The 19818-nt window shown below is 41.0% G+C and overlaps 1 protein-coding gene across 11 annotated transcripts in view; it reads left to right on the forward strand.

Moving 5' to 3' along the window:
* The window catches only part of Fhit (fragile histidine triad diadenosine triphosphatase), a 1536882-nt gene that overhangs the window by 1062049 nt on the left and 455015 nt on the right, over positions 1-19818 (forward strand). The window lies entirely within an intron of this gene.

Genomic DNA, 19818 nt, shown 5'->3' on the forward strand with positions numbered 1-19818 from the left:
ATTCCTCATGACTTAACTGATGGCTGAGATTAGTCCAGGGCTAGCACAATGTGAGGAAAGGTACAACTGCCTCCGATCCCACTCACTCTCGAGCTTGAGCTCGCAACCCCAGTTATGACTCTTTAGTAGGTGAAGCATAACCATTCTGGTGGTTGAACCAATGCTGCTCTCCCTCAGGAGCACGTATTCTAATCCCCAGGCCCTGTGGGGTGTAACTGAATTAAGGTCTTGGGTTAGGAGTTTGCCTTGGATTGCTCAAGTGAGTCATAGGTATTTTAACAAATGAAAGAGGGAGGCAAGAGAGTCTGAGGAGATGCTTGAGCCACAGAGATCTGAGAGAAGTAAAGGCTAAATAGGCCTTGCTGGCTTGTAGATAGAGCAAGGGGCCAAAGAGTGTGGGCAACCCTTGGACACTAGATAAGGCGATCAAATGGAATCTTTGCTGTAACCTGAGGATTACAGCCCTACTACAGTCTGTTGTCTTGAGTCTAGCCCACTGAGAACTGCTTTGGACTTCTGGCCTTTAAAATTGCAAAATAAAGGCTTGTTATTTTCAATCCCTAGGTCTGTGGTAAGTCATAACTTTTCCAAGTCACTAATCTATGCATTCTGAATGATCAGACAATTAAAAACTACCATTTCAGCTACTGGAAAAAGACCATGTTTTCTTACACAAAAGCTAGGTGCTTTCTCCCCTGAACGCCTGGCCGAGGGCTCTCCCCTCCTGTTGCACACAGTGTTCTTTTGCTGGCCTCTGATACTACACTTATGTTCCAGGGCAGCAGTCCTGTGTGTGAGAGCCTGTATCTTCATGACTGTTTATAGGGCCAAGATCTCACAATCTCATAGCCATCCCTGATCACTCACCTAAGTGTCTGACTTTTTGAGAGAGAAGCTCCAGGCTTGTGCCACTACATTCTGTGTGTTCTAAATGGTGATAGTGTTCAGCATGGCTCTTCTTTCCTGCCTCATCTCTGCTCAGATGTTTGAGGGCTGTCTGTTTTCTGAAATTAGCTGAGACCTACTTTGGGCTTGGAAGCTCTTTAGCCAAATAAATAATGTTTATGCTTTTATTTCATTTTCTTTTTGAAACAAAATTGATATAGAGGCTCTTTGTCCCTCTGCTTAAAAAGATGTGTCTGAGGCCTTCTTGGCAAGGACATTGGGTCTAGGACATTTTGAACAGCTGTGGTGCACAGCATGGGGCCGTGCCAGGGCTATGTTCAGCCTCCCCTCAGTTGGTTACTGATTCTCCTCAGCCCTGTGGGGGCTTGGGCAGGATTATGGTATTTCCTCTGAAGTATTTGATGCATTCTAAGTGGTTATATCTTTGAAGTATATTTTGTTTATTCAACTACTCATGGTTGAGGATTTGAAGGGTTGAGGAATTTTGTTCTCCTGTTAAATGCATCTGGAATTCACAATTCTTTCTTTTAAGGAAAACGTCATTCACTTCATTCTCAGTCATCCCACCCCAGTGTCATTTAAAATGAATGGTTTAAAATCACAGAGGAAGTCATCTTTGAATGGCAGCTTCAGTAATGAACCAGGCACTTCAGTGGCAACTCGTATTGTTTAAAATTACATAGTTCACACAAAGTACAATTACTTCCAAAAAGCTTCTCATGGCCTGTGGTTAGGGGATGTGAAGAATGGGCCCAAAGCAGCTCCACCTGCACCCCTCATCCGCTCTGCTCCCACAGGTGAGGCTGGATCACTTGGGAAGACAGTGTGCAAGGCCAGTTCTTAAAGAACATGAGGTGATGTAGGGATCCTGAGTGGACAGGTAGCTAAGTGACATGTTGGATAAAGACGAGAAAAATGTGACCCATGCCATTAGCATAGTAGAACCTGGAATTCTGGTTTATTTACATGTTCTACATGGCCTTGGAGTTTGTCAACAGAGACAGCCTCTAAATCAATCAGAGCTGGCCATTTATTTGACATCTGTTGCTGCCGATGGCACTTTAGGGAGAGAAGTTAAATCTAGAAGCCTCAAGAATATTCTACATTTGAAGAGGCAGGAATAGGACAGCTGGACAGTGAGATTGGGAGGAGAGATGGAAACCAGAAGGGCTAGAAGGAAAAATTAGCAATGTCTGGACTGGTCAGTATATTGAGAGTATGTGGGCCAGGCTTACAATCCCAGTGCCAGAGACCCCGGGGCAGGAGAATTTTGAATTCAAGACCAGCTTGGGATATACAGGCCAACCAAAAGACAGAAAGTAGAAAGCCTGGACACCCAAGACCAAAGGTAGCTCTGATTTTCTTGTCCATAGAAATAACCCACGGTGCTTATAAAAGTGTGTGTTCTATTCTCACCAGTCTGAGTTAGGCCATGAGCGAAAGGTCATTTCTGACTGGATTTCACTTACTACCTGTCCTGGGTCTGGCCACTTTGAACAGCAAGAATGGGAATCATGTCTGGGTACCAATGCTAAGGACATCTGTTCTGAAGCTAGATTCCTGTTCCTACCTGGTCCTTCCAACTGCAATGGAGGCCACTTTGGGTTTGGGCCTGCCAGAGGCTACAGGAAGATGAGAAATTGCACTTCACTGAAGGGGTGTTGCCTTTTAAAATGGCACCGAGTTCCTGAGAACAAAAGCACCTTGTATTCTCTATTTTCAGATTGTTCTCATCTTTCACTTCTGTGACTTGGCAGAGAGGATGAGCTGTTTTCCTCTTCTTTACTACCACTTCTAGTTACCTCTCTATTTTCAAGTAGTTTTCATTGTCTCAGATGAGTGCAATATGCAGAAAATGGTTTAGAAAGCTGTGAGAATTCCTAGGCAGCTCTGGGGTCCCTGCAGGGAAGGGGAAGGGCAATGCTTCCACACTCCTACAGGCCTCTTTGGCACCTCCCCTGAACCTCCTGTTAGGTGTGTACCATTAAGGGATGAAGGACAGTAATCACAAGTGAGCTCTTTGGGGGCTGGAGTCCAGATCTGGATTTCCATCAGAGGTTCAAGCAGCTTACTCTCACTGGTTGATGGAGTCTTTCTATCTCCCTTTTGCATGTTATCTAGTTTCTCCTGTCTGTGTGTAAGGTGGTGGCTGTCCCAGCTCTTCCTATCCTAGCAAGGAAAGCAGACAGGGTCTCTCTCTCTTTTCATTCTGCTCTGAGCTCCACCCAGTTTGTTCCATCCTTAAATTCCCTGCAGAGGGCATGGCTCATCTCACATTCTGTAGTGCCCAGCCAGAGAGAACACATGAAATCATGGGGTAGAAGTCCCTGGTGCCTGTTCCGGAGGGTGGGAGGTATTGTGTCTTCAAGAACAGCACCTGTCATCATGCTCTCCTCTCTCAAGCCAGGAATGTGGCCATTTGTCTTCTTGTTTCAGAGTTTTTAGCACAAGCTTATCTTCTAAACTTTGGTTTTCTTTTTTTGATCTTATTTTCTGTTTACTTACTTTAGCTTATAATGAATGCGTGTGTTTTCACCTAATTGGATTTTATTAGTCTTTAATACTTAGTTCATGTTTTAAAATGCATTAGCATTAAAAATTGTTTCATTTTACTTCAAATGAAGCATTTTAAACATTTTTAATATTTGAAATATTATATGAAATAAGGTATGATGTGGGGGTAAGGTATATTCATTCTGTTGTCTTCAATATTGCAAATGAAATTTGGTAACTAAATATCTTATCCTTGTGAAGTGGGGAAAAAATAAGTCCAAGTTTCATGCTACAGCCAAGGGTATTATATTGTCCAGGATGGCTTTGAAATTGCAGTAATCTCTTGTCTCATAAAGGCTAACATCAACATTTTGTTTTATTATATATTTATTTTCTACATATTTATTGCTTTTGGAATCTCATATAAGTATAATTATGTTTGGATCCTTCTACTTGATAGTGATTTTAGCTGAGAGCCATGCAGATTTCTCCTTATACCCATACTGTATTTTAGGTCCATAGTATTGAAATGCTGACCTCCTTTTCCAATGGGAGAGGTCCCAAGTGATAGAATTCTTACCTACCCGCCCCTTCCCAAATAGTAGGGCAGACAACAACAGATGGTTCTTAGGAATAAGGACATTCAGGTATTTTAATTTCCAAGTACCTCTTTGCTTGGGACTTTAAATAAAGCTGGTGCTTTGGACAATGTAGATAAAGGCATAACTTCTGTGTCTGCCATTAGTTCCTTGGCTGGCTGATACTGTTCCAAAGGTCTGCACCTCATGCAATTGTCTTCTTTACTGATCCAGAACAGGAAGGAACTCCTCTTTCTTTTCAGTAGTATACCATCTCAGCTAGAAAGAAGTACCAAGAATTATTGCTAGGACCCACTTCCTGGGTGAGGCTGTTATTGGCCTACAAGAGTATCATTCTTCCCCCACGTGATTCCTAGTTTCTCTTTCTTTCTGGTGTCATCCCACTCTTCTGGCCATTAGCTATTTCAATGAGTCACTGCTCTGCTAACTATCTCACCCAACTCAGAAAAAGCATCTTCAACTGTTTTGAAGACAACAAAAATAGCAGATCAAGAAGAGAATATGGGACATTATTTTTACTCTATGATGTCATCAGTCAGTTAGGATCCAAATTTCCACATGCCATTTTCAGGTCTGTTAGGGTGGTGGTGTTTTTACTGTCTAGCTTCTACAGTGTGTTTTAGGATCATTAGTCCTTCTCAGAATAGTTTTCCTATAGAAAATTGCTGACTTAGGAGGAATGTATTTCCAAGGCTAGTGGGGCCATGACTGGCCTATGTGGGGCAAGATGGAGTCTGGTCCTCTTCTCCTTGGGGGTTTGCTGTACAGTCTGTCAGTGCTCATATGGCCTCCAGCTCTAACTAGCAGTTTTGCTGAACAAGTACTGGATTATCAAGGTTTTAACAGACACCTTCCCAAAGCACAAAATATCTTAGAGTTTAACTTTCATCCAAATAACTATTTTACTCCTTAGCAAAGTAGTTGTTCTTTTGAAATGGAAAATTGTGGGTAAATGTCAGAGAGCTGTGAAACTATTCGTGTCATATTTAAAACAGCCACATTCAATTAAACCCAATTTCATCCCAAATCTAGTCAACTCTTGTAGCTGCATAAATAGCTGGGCTGTCCAGGGTTGCGTTTATAAGTTTTTGTCTCTCAGTAAACCATGGCGTGTGGAGGGGCCCATTGGTTATTTCTCTGTAGTTCTTTGTAGCCCACTTATACAGAAAGAAGGCAAGCAGGAATGTGGTGGTATTGTGTTCCCCAAAATATTGTGTACCTTAATAAACTTATCTGGGGTCAGAGAAGAGAAAAGCCACTAGTTAGGCAGTGATAGCACATGCCTTTAATCCTAGCATTCCAGAGGCAGAAATCCATCTGGGATCTCTGTGAGTTCAAGGCCGCATTGGAAACAGCCAGGCATGGTGACTCACGTCTTTAATCCTAAGAAGCAAGCCTTTAATCCTAGGGAGTGATGGTAGAAAGCAGAAAGATATAAAAGGCGTGAGGACCAGAAACTAGAAGCATTTGGCTGGTTAAGCATGTGGCTGGTTAAGCATTTGGCTGGTTAAGCTTTCAGGCTTTGAAGCAGCACAATTCAGCTGGGATTCATTCTGGATGAGGACTCAGAGGCTTCCAGTCTGAGGAAACAGGACCAGCTGAGGAACTGGTGAGGTGAGATAGCTGTGGCTTGTTCTGTCACTCTGATCTTCCAGTGTTCACCCCAATACCTGGCTCGGGTTTGATTTTATTAATAAGAACTTTTAAGATTCCTGCTACACAGGAAGACTGCTTAGCATTCAGCAAAATTGCCTTGAAATATGAAAGTAAAAGCCTGAGTGATTGATTGTGGGAAGATTTCAGTAAATGATACTAGAATTAAAACATTAAGCAAGTGACTTTAAGCAAAATTACATTGCCACATGCAATTTATCCCCTGAAAAGGAGTTTTAAAAATAAGATGAATAATAATCCCCTCACATATCTGGAGATGCAGGTAGACAAGACGGGTTTTCTTTTCTCTTTTCTGATTTCCCCACACCCAGCCTCTAAACTGAACAACTGTCAGTTTTATTTCCTTTCATTTTTTTTGACTTGTCAAGAGGAAAAAGGTCAGAAGTGATCACCAGCTCTTACTGTTTAACAGACAGAAGCCTGTAATTGAGAGTAATTCCTGTGCAATTTGGTAGGTAGGGGCTGTGTCAGATTGGCTTTCAAAGGCTGAGCAGGAAGAGAAACGCTAGTATTCTGTAAGTGAATCAACTTTATTCACCCGGCCACAGATCCTTTCTGATTTTAACCAAAATGCACCAAGCTGCAGTGCTCACATTAATGTCCTCCTCTGAGGAGAATAGAAGTGTAATTTATTTTTAACTCTATTGGAGTGCCCTGTAGCTAAAAACATACTGTAGCCTAGAAATTCTGGTTATGAAATTCTATGCTTTTAAGATGAAAAATTAGTTTTTTATTATTTCTTTGTCAGAGACATTTACATTCCTGTTTAAGATTGAAACCCTGTGGTGTTAAGTACACAGGTCTCACCTCAAAGGGAGTAAGAGTTTACTCTTGAGTGACCATTGGCTAGGATCCCAGATTTATGTTGCTCTGAAAAACAAGTTCCACTGTGGACGTGGTTATATGAGACTGTACTAGCTACAAAGCAAAGAAAGTCATAATTCAAGGTGTTTAGTAAATGAGCTGGTGGGGACCGCCATATGTAGGTTACAGCACAGCAGCGACAGTTCGGGATAGAGTTCTGGCTGTTGTCTAATGAAGTTCTGAGCTGCTGGAGAGCGGAAGTCAATGGTTCTCTAACAATACATCTTAGAGGTTTCGATGGTCATAGGTTGTTAGTTCAGACATGATGGTGGGCAATGAATAGCTTTCAAATGGACCAAAGAACTAGCTAGCCCAAGGTGATCTGGCTCTGGTTTGTAACGTGTCTTTAACACAGTTGAGTACAGCTTTCTTCTATTCTCCCGGCCCCTTTTCTCTTTCTTACAGTTCAGTTTATACTAGAGATGAAAATCAGGGGTGTCTCCTTTAGCAGAGTTAGATGAAAGGTCTAGTGTCTTTTCTCACAGTGCAGTATAGACTATAATGTAGTTTACAGATGTTTTGGAAGCATGTAGATTGATTTCTTTATAAAGCAGTGCTTTAACTGATATTGGGTTGACAGAATGACATCTACCTTCTGCTCATATAAACTCTGTAAAAGCTTATCTATGTCCAAACCTTTTACAGTTCTTACAGCTGTTTCAAAGCAAGGCAGAAACTAAAGTGCACCTTTTAGGAGAAAACATGAATTTATTGAATTCAACTTAGACTTTATATAACAGAAAGTAAATTTTAATTATGTATGTAAAATTTATAATGTTGGTCATAAGCATGAATATACAATATAACATTATCAAAAACTGGTATCTACATATAAGAGAAATGAATCCCATATCTCTTTAATATAATCATGCTATACAAGGAAATTGCAAAGACCTCTTAGGTCTCCAAAGCCTATTTATAGCCTGACATTCCATGGGTTGTGTTGGGCTGAAATTAGCAAACACTATTGACAATAAGCATAAATAGACCATGTTGTGTCCAAAAACTGTATTTGGATTTCACAAAACTCGACATAATCCAGAGGTGACACTTTAGCATTGCTCTTAAAATCCACGGCACAGTTCCACTGGTCACTTTGAACAACCTTTTTCCCCATATTTTTATTTGATAGGCATTCATCCTACAACAGTAACATATATGCATTTTCTTAAGTAGGAGAAACTGTAATTTTCAGAAGCATGACCTGAACCACAAACAGAAGAATGATCACTAGCTATGATTGGTAAGCCTTGTTATTTCACACTCAGAAGAGAGATACAAACGAATGAATTAAATCAGGAGCACAATTTTCTTCTTGAATCAGTATTTCTGCCTGTCAGAACCAAGACCAGGGTGCATTATTCTTAATAGACTGTGATTTGTATTGAAATAGGACAATAAATCTGTTTATTGAAATTTATTTGCTGCTTGGGGTTCGTCGTTCTGGCTCTGTGCTTGAGCAGAGTGGGTATAACAGGCAGGCCTGGCAGTTCCACAGAATGCTGCCATTTAGTAAGTGATCACACACTATCCAGACTGAAGACCGAGTTCTCCCGAGATGAGAGCCCATGCATTGCATTCCCTATTTCACACTGCAGTGTTCCACAGAAAACCCACGGGTTCTGATGATGCCAGCAGCAGAGTAATAGTCTGTCTTCATGCCTCATTTTTAAAAATGCTTACAGACTTTGGTCCTCCGAGGACAGCTTTTCTCCTGAATTTCTTCTTCATCCACTTCAATTGTGTATTATTTGCGGCAATTTCATCGCCTTTCTTCCCTGATTTCATGAAGCTGATTTAATGACAGGCTTATGATGTGTTGACTCCAGTTGACACCAGGGGGTCTCACATTTTACAGGCCAACCCCAGGGGGAGGCTTTTGTTTTGTGTTCCCAGGCCATCCTTGGCAAACATATAGGACAAATAACTACAAACAAACACACAAACACACAAACAAACAAACAAACAAACAAACAAAAAAGCAGTCTGTTCCATTTGATCCCCCCACAGCCACCTCTGGAAGATAAAATGGTTGCTCTGATCTTGTCTTAGTTTACACATTCTCAGAGGGCTCGAATCATGATCTTTTTTTTTTTCAGTTTTTACTCGGTGTTGTAAAGTGAAATGATGACACATCTTTAATGAGGAACACATATTCCAGGCAGCTAGAATCAATTCCCATTCCCCTTAATTTCAGGGAGTGCAGAATGTCTCTGGGGAAATGAACAGGTGGTCAGACTGGTTTTTAAAAATCCTTCAAGCTGTGTATGAAGTTCAGAGGCAGAGAGTACCTTCCACCCTCTTTACAGGTCTTCTCTAAACCAGCATCTCGGACCTTGGTGTTACCACAACTTCTCTCACTGCTGACTAAGCAGGGTTATGGGCCACTCGGGAGATGCAAAGTGCCTGCAGAGCCCAGAGGCACTGGGGTCATCCTCAGTACATCTGACCTGCATACACAGTGGTCACAGTGCAACCTGTCATTATCATGCTGCTTGGGGTTGAGCCTTCTTCTCTTGGTTCTGGAGAATATATAACATTTTTAAAATTTGATTTTTTAAATGATTTCTTTTCATACAGTGAACGTTTTAATGCAGATTCAGACAGTCACACTTTGACAAGGCCACAAAAGCAACAAAATAAAGACAGATGTTTTATTTTTTCTAGCAAATTGTAGTAGAATAATTGAATATACACTGCAAAAATATAAACCTAGACATAGCCTTGCCATTTATTAAAATGAACAATAGACTAAAATGTCAAATTATAAAACTTAGAATAAAAATGGAAGGAAAAACTCACTCAGTCTTGGATTTGGTGATAAATCTCTATATATAACATCAAAAACAGAACCCATGGCAAGGCTCTGCAGAAGACCCTATTAAGAGAACAGGAAGTTAGCATAGACCAGGAGCACTGAAATGAAAAGACAAAATTCTTAGAAATGGTAAAGGACTCGGTCCTCCATATCAGAATTTATAACTGTAAGAAAACAAGTTACCTTAAGAGTGATCAAATGCTATAAACTGGTACCTCACACAGACAGACGGAAGGTGCATGAAGAGATGTGCAATGGTGCCCTAAAACAGGGGCTTGAGGTACTGTCACAGTCGAATAGATAAAACCTAAGAAAAGGGACTGTGCCATCACTAGGAAGTTACTAGTTTGAGAATTCTCAGATAGTTTTTGAGAATGTCAAATTCTGTGGTCACTTTGTAAGGTAATTTTGCCAATTTTACAAAGTTAAACATAATTTTGTCATGAACCCAGTCATCATATTCCTATCCAAATAATACGGAGGTAAATGCCCTCCCCAAACCTACACAGGGATGCCAAGGGCAGAGGGGATAAGCAAATTGTGACACAGGTGGATGGTGGGACACTATGAAACAATTAAACAGACGATTTCTTACTATACCAATGACCAATGCAGGAATCAGACAACCGAAACCAGCCTAAAGAAGCAACATATTATATGATACCAGTTATGTGAATTTCTGATAAGGACAGGGTAAAACTGATCTGTCATAGTGTAATGCTGGACATGCGACATTCTGTCATTGTCAAAAACCTTGAGAGTTTACAGTCTCAATGGATGCTATAAGTCATTTAGGAGCTCAGTAGACACTTGTTGGAAGGATATGTCACAGTACAATATAACTCCAGATCTCTGACTAATTGTTCTAAGATCTCCAGGCCGGAAGCCATGGGTGGTACTGAGCTTTAAACACATAGCTTTTCCTCATGCTTGCCTATAAATGCTAATTGCTAAATTCAGCATGTTAGAGTCTAACACCAATAATTAATGATAGATTAGAATACTTGTGATGAAAAGTAATTTCATTGTGGCCCCTTTCTTTCCCAAAATCTTTTATGTTCTAACTGTAATATAGAGACATTTTGAACCACATCCCACAAAGAAAAATCCCTATAAGGGGAATCTGTTGTGGTCTGAGTGTATGAAATGCTTCACTAAAGGGAATGAGAGGAGTCTGTTGATAAGCAACTGGGAATAAATGTAGTCTGTAAGCTTAAACACAAGACAGACTTGGGTAATGTTGTAACCCAGTAGGTAAAGTTGTTTTCCTTAGGGTTATTGATTAATTTTTTGAAACAAATAGAAGAGTGTGTGTTGAGGAAAAGCTATGTGTTCAAAACTCAGTACCACCTGTGTGTGTGTGTGTGTGTGTGTGTGTGTGTGTGTGTGTGTGTGTGTGTCTGTCTGTCTGTCTGACTGACTGTCTAGATTTGGGTGACTAAGTAAATAAGCACATGATACCTTGAGAGCCAGCCTGCATAGTGTTGTTGGGATAGGTAGGATGTTACAGATAAGTAGGAAAAACACGTAAGTAATCATGAAGTAATAAATTAGGCTGGTGCTAACTCTGTTCAACCTAATAATTGATTGATCTAGAGGTATCTATATATGCACTTATGCATAGAACTAACAACATTTGACCTATGGGTATCTATAGACACAGTCCTGCATAGAACTAATAATTGGCCTATAGATTCTATAGACACACTCATGTGTAGATCTCCATGATTTACCTACAAGTATCTATAGACACACTCCTACATAGAACCAATGATTGACCTACAGATATTGACACACTCCTTCATTTCCTGTCCTATCAGCCTAGACTCTTGGGAACAGTGAATATACTATCACCCAGTTCTTTTTCCAGTGTCACTTTAACCATTAAAGTAATCAAGATCTTTGTACACACACTGCATTCTAGGTCTGGGGAAGAAAATGTACATGTGCCTCGAGTATTTTATGGTATTTAGCAAGAACATATACAAAATCCAAAATGATGAAGGTATGTAAAGGCCATGTTTGCTAATTCATGGAGTAAGTATAGATGAGTCACTTTGGGCCACAATAGTTTGGATTATAAGCCAGATAACTTTGAATCCATGGAGAAATGAATGAAATTTTGAATAAAGAAACAAGAGAACAGATCTGTGAATGAGAATTTCAGATAATAAACATAGACAAACTGTTAGGATGGAATACATGTTTATTTTCCACCTAGTAGTATTGATGGTTATACTTCTTCATAGGAAAGGCTGCGAGGGCTAAGGGAGCCTGTCTCCTCTGTTTTCAGTAGGTGGGGGAAAATGTCATCATTGATAAGATCTTCTTCAAAGGAGAGGAACTCTGCTTTGTTTTCTTTGACTGGAATTCTCTGCTTTTTAGCTTAGTCCATATGCACAGAGAATAAAGGAGAAATTGAGTAATTCATTTGAGCAAACTTTTCAAAAGTAAAGAAGCCCACTAAGATTTTGCCTAGCAACTAGATGCAGCTAAATGTGAGGGAGAGAAATCTGCTGACATGTCTTGCACTATTTAAAGGTGTTAATGGGCCCTGCTTTGGCAGAGCTCATGGTTGATAGAATCTCTGGCTTCAGATCTACAGTGAAAATAGTTCTTATTGTTTAACCAAGATGAACCCAGCTCCATAGTGTCTCTCTTTCTCAGGACATTCTGGATGTCCATCTGTCTGTATGCTCCCAGAGTTCAGATTTCACTTCTCATAGCAGCAGGTGTAAGAGGGTTGTTCCATGGGGGTTAGGGGGTGGCTGAGACCCAGGTCATGATGATACCAAGGGGCAAATAGAAGCTAGGTATCAAGAGTAAAGAATGTTCCATTCCTTTGGAGTGGAGTATAGGATAAATTAATAAACAAGAGTTAAGATACAAGGATGTGGGAGTGTCAGGGTGAAGTCATGATACAATTTTGTAGGTGATAAAGAACTATATAGATGAAAATTAACATCTGCGGCAGCTGAAGAGTGCATTGGATATTTTACCTTATCTACAGGATGCCAAACCAGGGTACTGTGCAGGAACTTTCTGCTTTAATTGCCATTATTACCTGTAGTTTGAAGATGTCCTGTGTCCCAGCCTGCCAGTGGTTGGAACAAACCTCTCCCCTTGTGTCCCCCAAGTAAAAACACAGAGGCTGCATGGCTATGGCTCAAGCTTTTGCTAGCTATCTCTATGTCTTAAATTAGCCCATAGCTATTAATCTATGTATTGCCACATGTTCCCTGGCTTTACCTGCTCCCATTACATGTTGCTCCTTGGGCGGCTCACTGGTGTCTCCTGACTCTTCCCCTCCTCTTTCAAGCATTCTCCTAGTTGCTCAACCCACCTATACTTCCTGCCTGGCTACTGGCTAATCAGTGTTTTATTAAATCAGTTCACAAGAGCATTATCCCACAGCAATTACCCAAAAGCTTTGCACCTTTCCTTTTCTTCTCCCTTTAGTTTCCCCTCCCTCCCTCCTCCCTCCCTCTCTCTATACCTCCCACCTTCTCTCACACCCTCCTTCTCCCCCACCCTCTCTCTCTTTCTCCCTTCTGTATACTGGATCTAAAATAGTCCAGGCTGGACTCCATTTTTTTTGGAGTCAAAGCTAACTATGACCAACTATGATCCCCTTGCCTCCACCTTCCAAGTGCTGGGAACACAGGAATATGTCATCTTGCCCTAGTTCATAAGATGTTGTGAGTTGAACCCTGAATTTGAGCAGGCCAAGTAAGCATTCTACCAACACGACCTCTGACATCACATAGGGCTGGCACTCCAACATGTCCTTGGGAAATTTCCTTACTGGGGTGGCTCCGTCTACAAATGAGGATTACACTCTGTCACTGTAGGGATACTGGAGACAAACATGATGTTCACAGAGGGTTTTATTTCTCATCTTTTAACTAATTATTTAGTAAATAACATCTAGGTGGTATTTCTCAACTGTAGTTGAGACTAATTTTTCTCTCTAAACTCCATTTAAAAGTAGTAACTAAAATTTCAGATTATCTAATAAAATAGATGCTTTATTTAAAATACATTGAGCCTTTTAAATTTTGTGAATGTTGTATATGTTAAATATAATCAACTTGCCTCTCTTTGTCCAATTTCCAGTGTATTGATTAGGAGAGAATGTGACCTTCCCATCTCGTTCTTTGAAGTGCCAATTGGACTTAAATTTGAGATATTGTATTTTATTGAGATTCTAAAAAAATAAATGCCTGTTACTTTCTTGAATGCATTAGCATCAAATCAGAAATGAAGACTTCCCTCCATCTTTTACAACATACACTCTGCTTTCCTAACAGAGAATTAAAAAAAAAATACATATCATCCTGAATGTCTACAACAAAAAATGGTGTTAAAATCATAAGAAATGGAGCTGTTAAAGGCAGCACTCTAGACTATTTCTTGCAAACTAGAAAAGCAGTCTTTGGTTGACACAGGCTCTGCTTGATTTTGTCTTCATGAAAATTCCTTCAGTTCCTTTGCCATTGCTTTCAAGACCTTAGATTGGGGTGAGGGTGAGATGCAGAGCAGCAGGTGCCCCATAATTCTGACAATCCACAACCATCCTGTCATGTTTTAATGATTCTCTTGCAGGTGTGAAAAGTTTTTTCCTCATCTTTTTATAACTTTAACATAAGCACCAGTTGGGTTATTTTGGTGCAACAGCATGGTATACTTTTCTCCTTTTCATTTAAAATTTGACTTACTTTCCCCCTTGATGTTGCTAGCTACAAAGTCACTTCAGTGTGACCTTGCACATCTTCTGATGGAGGGCCTTTGTCTTTTGTCAAGCTTTCATATCAGTTCTGTCAGCTGTCTAATCCCCACTCATTACCTCTCTGGAAGACTTTTTCCAAGTCTGTATGATTATGGTTGTGGGACTTTCCATTGGCCATACTTGCAAAGCACCATCCTTGTGAAGACAGTACCCATGGTCAGTACCCCACTCTTCAGAGAGGTTGTAATTGTGGCTGGAAAGTTCCTGCCTTGTAGCATGAAAAACAAAGTAACCAGTGTGAGAAGGCCAAGGTGTCAGCAGTGTGTGGAAGAAGGTGAATGTTTCCCACCAGGTTCTGATCCATGGTGTGAATATGGGCCGACCCCTTGGATGTTTCCCACCTTTAGGTAACCTGTGCACACCTGTATTGTCACTCGATGCCTGAGATTTCATAGCTGTGCCACATCCTCTGTCTCCACAGACACCCAAGAAGACTTGCCCTGAGATATTCCACACTGAGTTGATTTACTCTCTCACTGTCTCCCAAATGATGCGGCACAGCACAAGCTGACTGCTTTAATAGTGTAATCTAATTATACTTAGCAGACAATTGGAGACAGAGGACAGCATTAAGGACAAATATTTCACAATGGCTCAGATTTGTATTCTGCATAGTAAATTGATCTCCCTATATGGCCCAGGGCAAAGAGCACAGACCTTTCAGAAGTCCCTGTCCTGCCCCCTCTTGACTCCGTGACCCTCTGTGGGTTGTGTGAAGAAGCTGAACTTTGGTTTCTATTTCGGAGTGAAAGACATTAACAACAGCCACCAGAAAACTATTGTAAGGATTGGCTGAGCCTGGAAAGTATTTAGCCTGCACTCACACTGTTGGTGGCAATGCATACTACTGCCTTTCATGCTTCATTTTAGACCTATGAAAGGTAATTTGAGAAACCTTTGGTCTCGATTGTTTTTTGAAAATCTATCTCAGAGCTGTCTGAGGGTATAATTAGCTTCAGAGATGCCTCAGTGTTTCCTGAAGTATAGTTTACTGTGGCTCCAGACTTGGGATGTTTTAAAGAAAGAGCCAAGAAAGGAAGGATTCTAAGACCTACCACCTGGGGAGAATGCTGTGGACAAAGCAGGTTTTTGTTGATGAGGAGCTTCCCAGAGAGTGTAACATTTGCAGTATGGCATATTTGCAGGCAGGGAATTTAGTTTCTAGAACTTGCTTGCTTCTTCTGTTTTGAGGTAGCATCTCGCTGTGTAGTCTGACTGGCCTAGCACTCTATGTAGACCAGGCTTGATTCAAGCTCAGAGATTTGCTTGCCTCTGTATGCATGTCTGGGAAGAACAACCTTATTGTAAGTCACTCCCCAAAAGCCTTCCCTCAAGGTGCATCTTCTAGGGATACAATGTTGGCAGTGGATAGATCTGGGATGAAACACACACTTTGTATGATGAATATGGCATTATTTAAATTTGGTTTGGTTAAACAAAGCTGACTCCATCTTGCTGATGGTACTTAACTGTCCCTTGCCCCTGATTAAGCACTTGGGAAGGTTGTAGTTCTTCCGTGAAAATACTCAGCTTGGCACAGGTGTTCTACACTGATGAGGAAAGTGGAGGCCACGAAGCTCACTGTGGGTTTGGCACTAAGTAGTCAGGCCCCCTCCCTATGTTCGCTTTCATACTCTACTTCTTAGTGACATTTCTTCTTTTGGCATTCTGTGCAATCACTTACTGGAGTAGTTCATACTATATGGCACACTGGTTACTAGTAGGTGTGAAATGAGTGCTATTCTTTATTTCCATAGCTAGGATATCAGCCTTGAACTGCCCTCTGAACTCTCTTTTGTGGTGGTATACACCTCTGTAATTAAGAAGGCGAAACAAGAGTTCCAGGCAAGCTCAAGCTACACAAGAAGAAACCTTATCTCAAACCTTATCTCAAAACAAAGTAAAAAAAAAAATGTATGTATATGAACAGCTTCCTCTTCTACAACAGCTGTCTTCTGTAAGATTCACCTTGTGTTTGTGGATCAGCAACTAATAATGTCTGGGGCTCTGATGCTCTTGCCCTGAATGCCAAAGTGCTGCTGTTGGAAAGTAGGTGGGATGATCAACCTTAATGGCAACTCTTTCAAAGAAGGGGGAAAGTCTGTGGTGGAAAGAGACGTCTCCAGATCCTTAGAGAAATGAGCGCAGGTTGGAATGGTCTAATTACACATCCCATGAAAACTCAGTGGTTGTAATCCCTGGGGACATGATTCTGAAAGCACTCATCTTGACACGCAGAGGAATGCTATCTATGAAAGCCGTACTTTCAATAAACACCTCTCATGGCTGTCGGTGGTGGAATTTGTCTCTCAGCCCTGAAAACTTGCTCCAGTTTGATCTACTGCTCATGGGAAGGTCCTGTATGTGAAAGCACAGTTGTTACTCAGTTGTTCTACACTGTTGAGGAGAAATTGATCATAGGGCATTCCTCAGAGCTCCTGATACCTGTGATAATGCTTTAGTTTGATCACAGTGGTTGTATCAGCACATATACCTAACATTTCATTTTTTTTCTCAATTAAATAGTGGTGTCTTCCAATTCTGAGTCAGATTCTTCCTCCCCTTGCTTTCTCTAGGTGTGACTTGGATTACAGAATCACTTCTCTGATCCTTCTCTCTCCTTCCCCTTCTTTATTATTCAGTTTAACACAGGTTCTTGTTTTTGCATTTGTTCTTCCAAGGAAACCTGGGTGTCACCCATCTCCTTATACATATTTCATTTCCTCCCACATTTTGTATATTTTCTTTTCTTCTTCCCTTTTCCAGTCTTCTCATTTGAGTTTCCAGCTTTTCTCTGATTTTGCTCTCCTTGGCTCTTTGATCATTGTTTTTGTTTTGTTTTTCAGGACTTCTTTCTCCAGTTAGACTGTGTTAGAGGGATTCCATTTCCAGGGGAATGGCATGGGAAGAGCATGGCAATGCAACTCTTTCTGTTTGGTGGCGTCTTCTGATGCACATCATTCTAAGATGGGGACCTAGTGGGAAAATGAACTGCCCAAGGCTCCCAGACCCTACCAGCCTGTGCTCTCTCACATGGCCAGCCTGTGCCCTCTCCTCACATGGGCATCCAGCTTGGGTCATTAACTCAACCACCCTTGCTCCAGGCTGCAATGTTTGCTTCCATGGAAAGTAGATAATTTGACTTCTTTCCTTTCTCTTGGGCTCTGTCTGGGTCATTGTCACTTTACAATGGCTTTACCCAATACAAAGGTTACTGCCACCTGCACTTATTTAAATGTGAATTAATTCAATGAAATAAACTTAAAATTTATAACTTTTTCAATAACATTATCCCCATTTCAAATGTTCACTTGGTCTGTGTGGCATTTGGACAAGACCATGTGAGATATTTCTGTTCAGCCATAAAGCTCTTTTTGAATGTGCACAAAAGATCGAGTAGTGGTTTCTCCAGGTTGAATTAGATAGACAGCTTTCATGGAATATGCTGGAGTTGACATCCTTAGAGTTCCGCTGATAACATGACCTGACTGGTAAGTTGGTGAAAGGTTTATTGGTAATGTCATACACGTTGAAAGGTATATAGGTATACTGTACACTCACTATGTTTTCTGTGTTTTGCAAAATATGTTTTATGAATGAACTTAGTATCTATCTTCTGTCTCTCTTCTCCTTTCTAAAATATACATTATAATCTTACAGATATTACTATTTAGACCTACCAAAAATTGGTCGTTTTAAACATCTGACTTTCTTTATGTACCTCAAGTCTTCGTTTTTCTGAGGCATTTCTGCTGGGAAGAACTTCCAACCTGTATAATTAAGTCATTGTATCAGACCCTGGGCTATGTGTAGCACAGGTTGAGAATCTGTTGATAGTTTACAGACTTCGGACAGGGGCTCACCCTCCTGAGATCCCCACCCTCCCCCTTCAAGCACTCAAGTAATATTAGATTTAGCAAAGCCATAGGCATAGATTTGCTCAGTTTTAGAAGTCAATATTCAGTATGTTAGGCCCCGAGTTTCTAAATTCTTTTTTTTTTTTTTTTTTTTTTTTTTTTGGTTTTTCGAGACAGGGTTTCTCTGTGTAGCTTTGCGCCTTTCCTGGAACTCGCTTTGGAGACCAGGCTGGCCTTGAACTCACAGAGATCCGCCTGCCTCTGCCTCCCGAGTGCTGGGATTAAAGGCGTGCGCCACCACCGCCCGGCTCCGAGTTTCTAAATTCTAAAGCTCCATTTTAATAAATAGCCAGCTCTGTGGGGGAAAGATGGTTTTATTAGCAGGCAGCATTAACACTGTTGGGCTCCGTGCTTAGGTTGACATAGTGTCATTGTTACAGAAGATAAAATTTGAAGGAGCATTTGCGGAGCAGTGAGCAATGGATGTTAGAACAATAGCTCAGAATTTTATGGGGGTTTAATCATTATCCACCCCCATGCTTTCATTCAGACAGTCAGACCATATTTCTTGACATTTACTACACTGTGTGCTGTGTTAACTGCTGGCTGATTCAAAGACAAGAAGAGATGGCAATAAAGGATGGCAAGCTCCATGGCAGAGGAGAAAAGTATTTGACTGATCTGAAGATCTGTCACCTGTGAACATGCCCAGAGTCCAACTTAGAGCAACCTTCTCCATGGCTTAATGTTCTGGTGTCACCTTCTAGAGATGGTTAATAAGTTTTGCATTTATGTTGCATGATGGCCTACAGATTGTGTAGCTAATGATACAACAAAGCTAAGAAGGGACATCAAAGAATTATTTAATCTTAATGTGGAATATCTCAAAAGATTTCCTGAAGGAACTGATATATAAATTGAGGTGTGAAATTGGTCACTCAAGACAGAATTGTAGACAAAATCTTGACACATTCTCCATGAGCAGGGCTGAGCAATAATCCTAATGATGAGCACCCCAAAATCTTGACACTTCCATCTTTGAAAGGACATACCTATTTCATGGATACCATCATGATAGCCTCCAACTTCCAGTCCTCCTCACTGAACTTCCCACGTACAAAGGGTACACGTGGGTCTCTATGCCTAAGTGGTAGAAACCATCAGTCATTAGTGTTTAGCATCCCCCTGTCTCTGTGTTCATGGAGGCCCCTCAAATATAGCAGGAATCTTAAAAGTTCTTATTAATAAAATCAAACCCGAGGCCAGTTATTGGGGTGAATACTGGAAGATCAGAGAGACAGAACAAGCCACAGCTATCTCACCTCACCAGTTCCTCAGCTGGTCCTGTTTCCTCAGACTGGAAGCCTCTGAGTCCTCATCCAGAATGAATCCCAGCTGAACTGTGCTGCTTCAAAGCCTGAAAGCTTAACCAGCCACATGCTTAACCAGCCACATGCTTAACCAGCCAAAATGCTTAATCAACCACATGCTTAACCAGCCAAATGCTTAACCAGCCAAATGCTTCTAGTTTCTGGTCCTCACGCCTTATATACCTTTCTGCTTTCTACCATCACTACCTAGGATTAAAGGCTTGCTTCCTGGGATTAAAGGCGTGAGTCACCATGCCTGGCTGTTTCCAATGTGGCCTTGAACTCAGAGATCCCAGATGGATTTCTGCCTCTGGAATGCTGGGATTAAAGGTGTGTGCTATCACTGCCTAACTAGTGGCTTTTCTGTTCTCTGACCCCAGATAAGTTTATTAAGGTACACAATATTTTGGAGAATACATTATCACCACACTTGAAGACTGACCAGCCT

The sequence above is a fragment of the Peromyscus maniculatus genome, chromosome 9 (assembly GCF_049852395.1).
Source record: "Peromyscus maniculatus bairdii isolate BWxNUB_F1_BW_parent chromosome 9, HU_Pman_BW_mat_3.1, whole genome shotgun sequence".
Classification (NCBI taxonomy): Eukaryota; Metazoa; Chordata; class Mammalia; order Rodentia; family Cricetidae; genus Peromyscus; species Peromyscus maniculatus.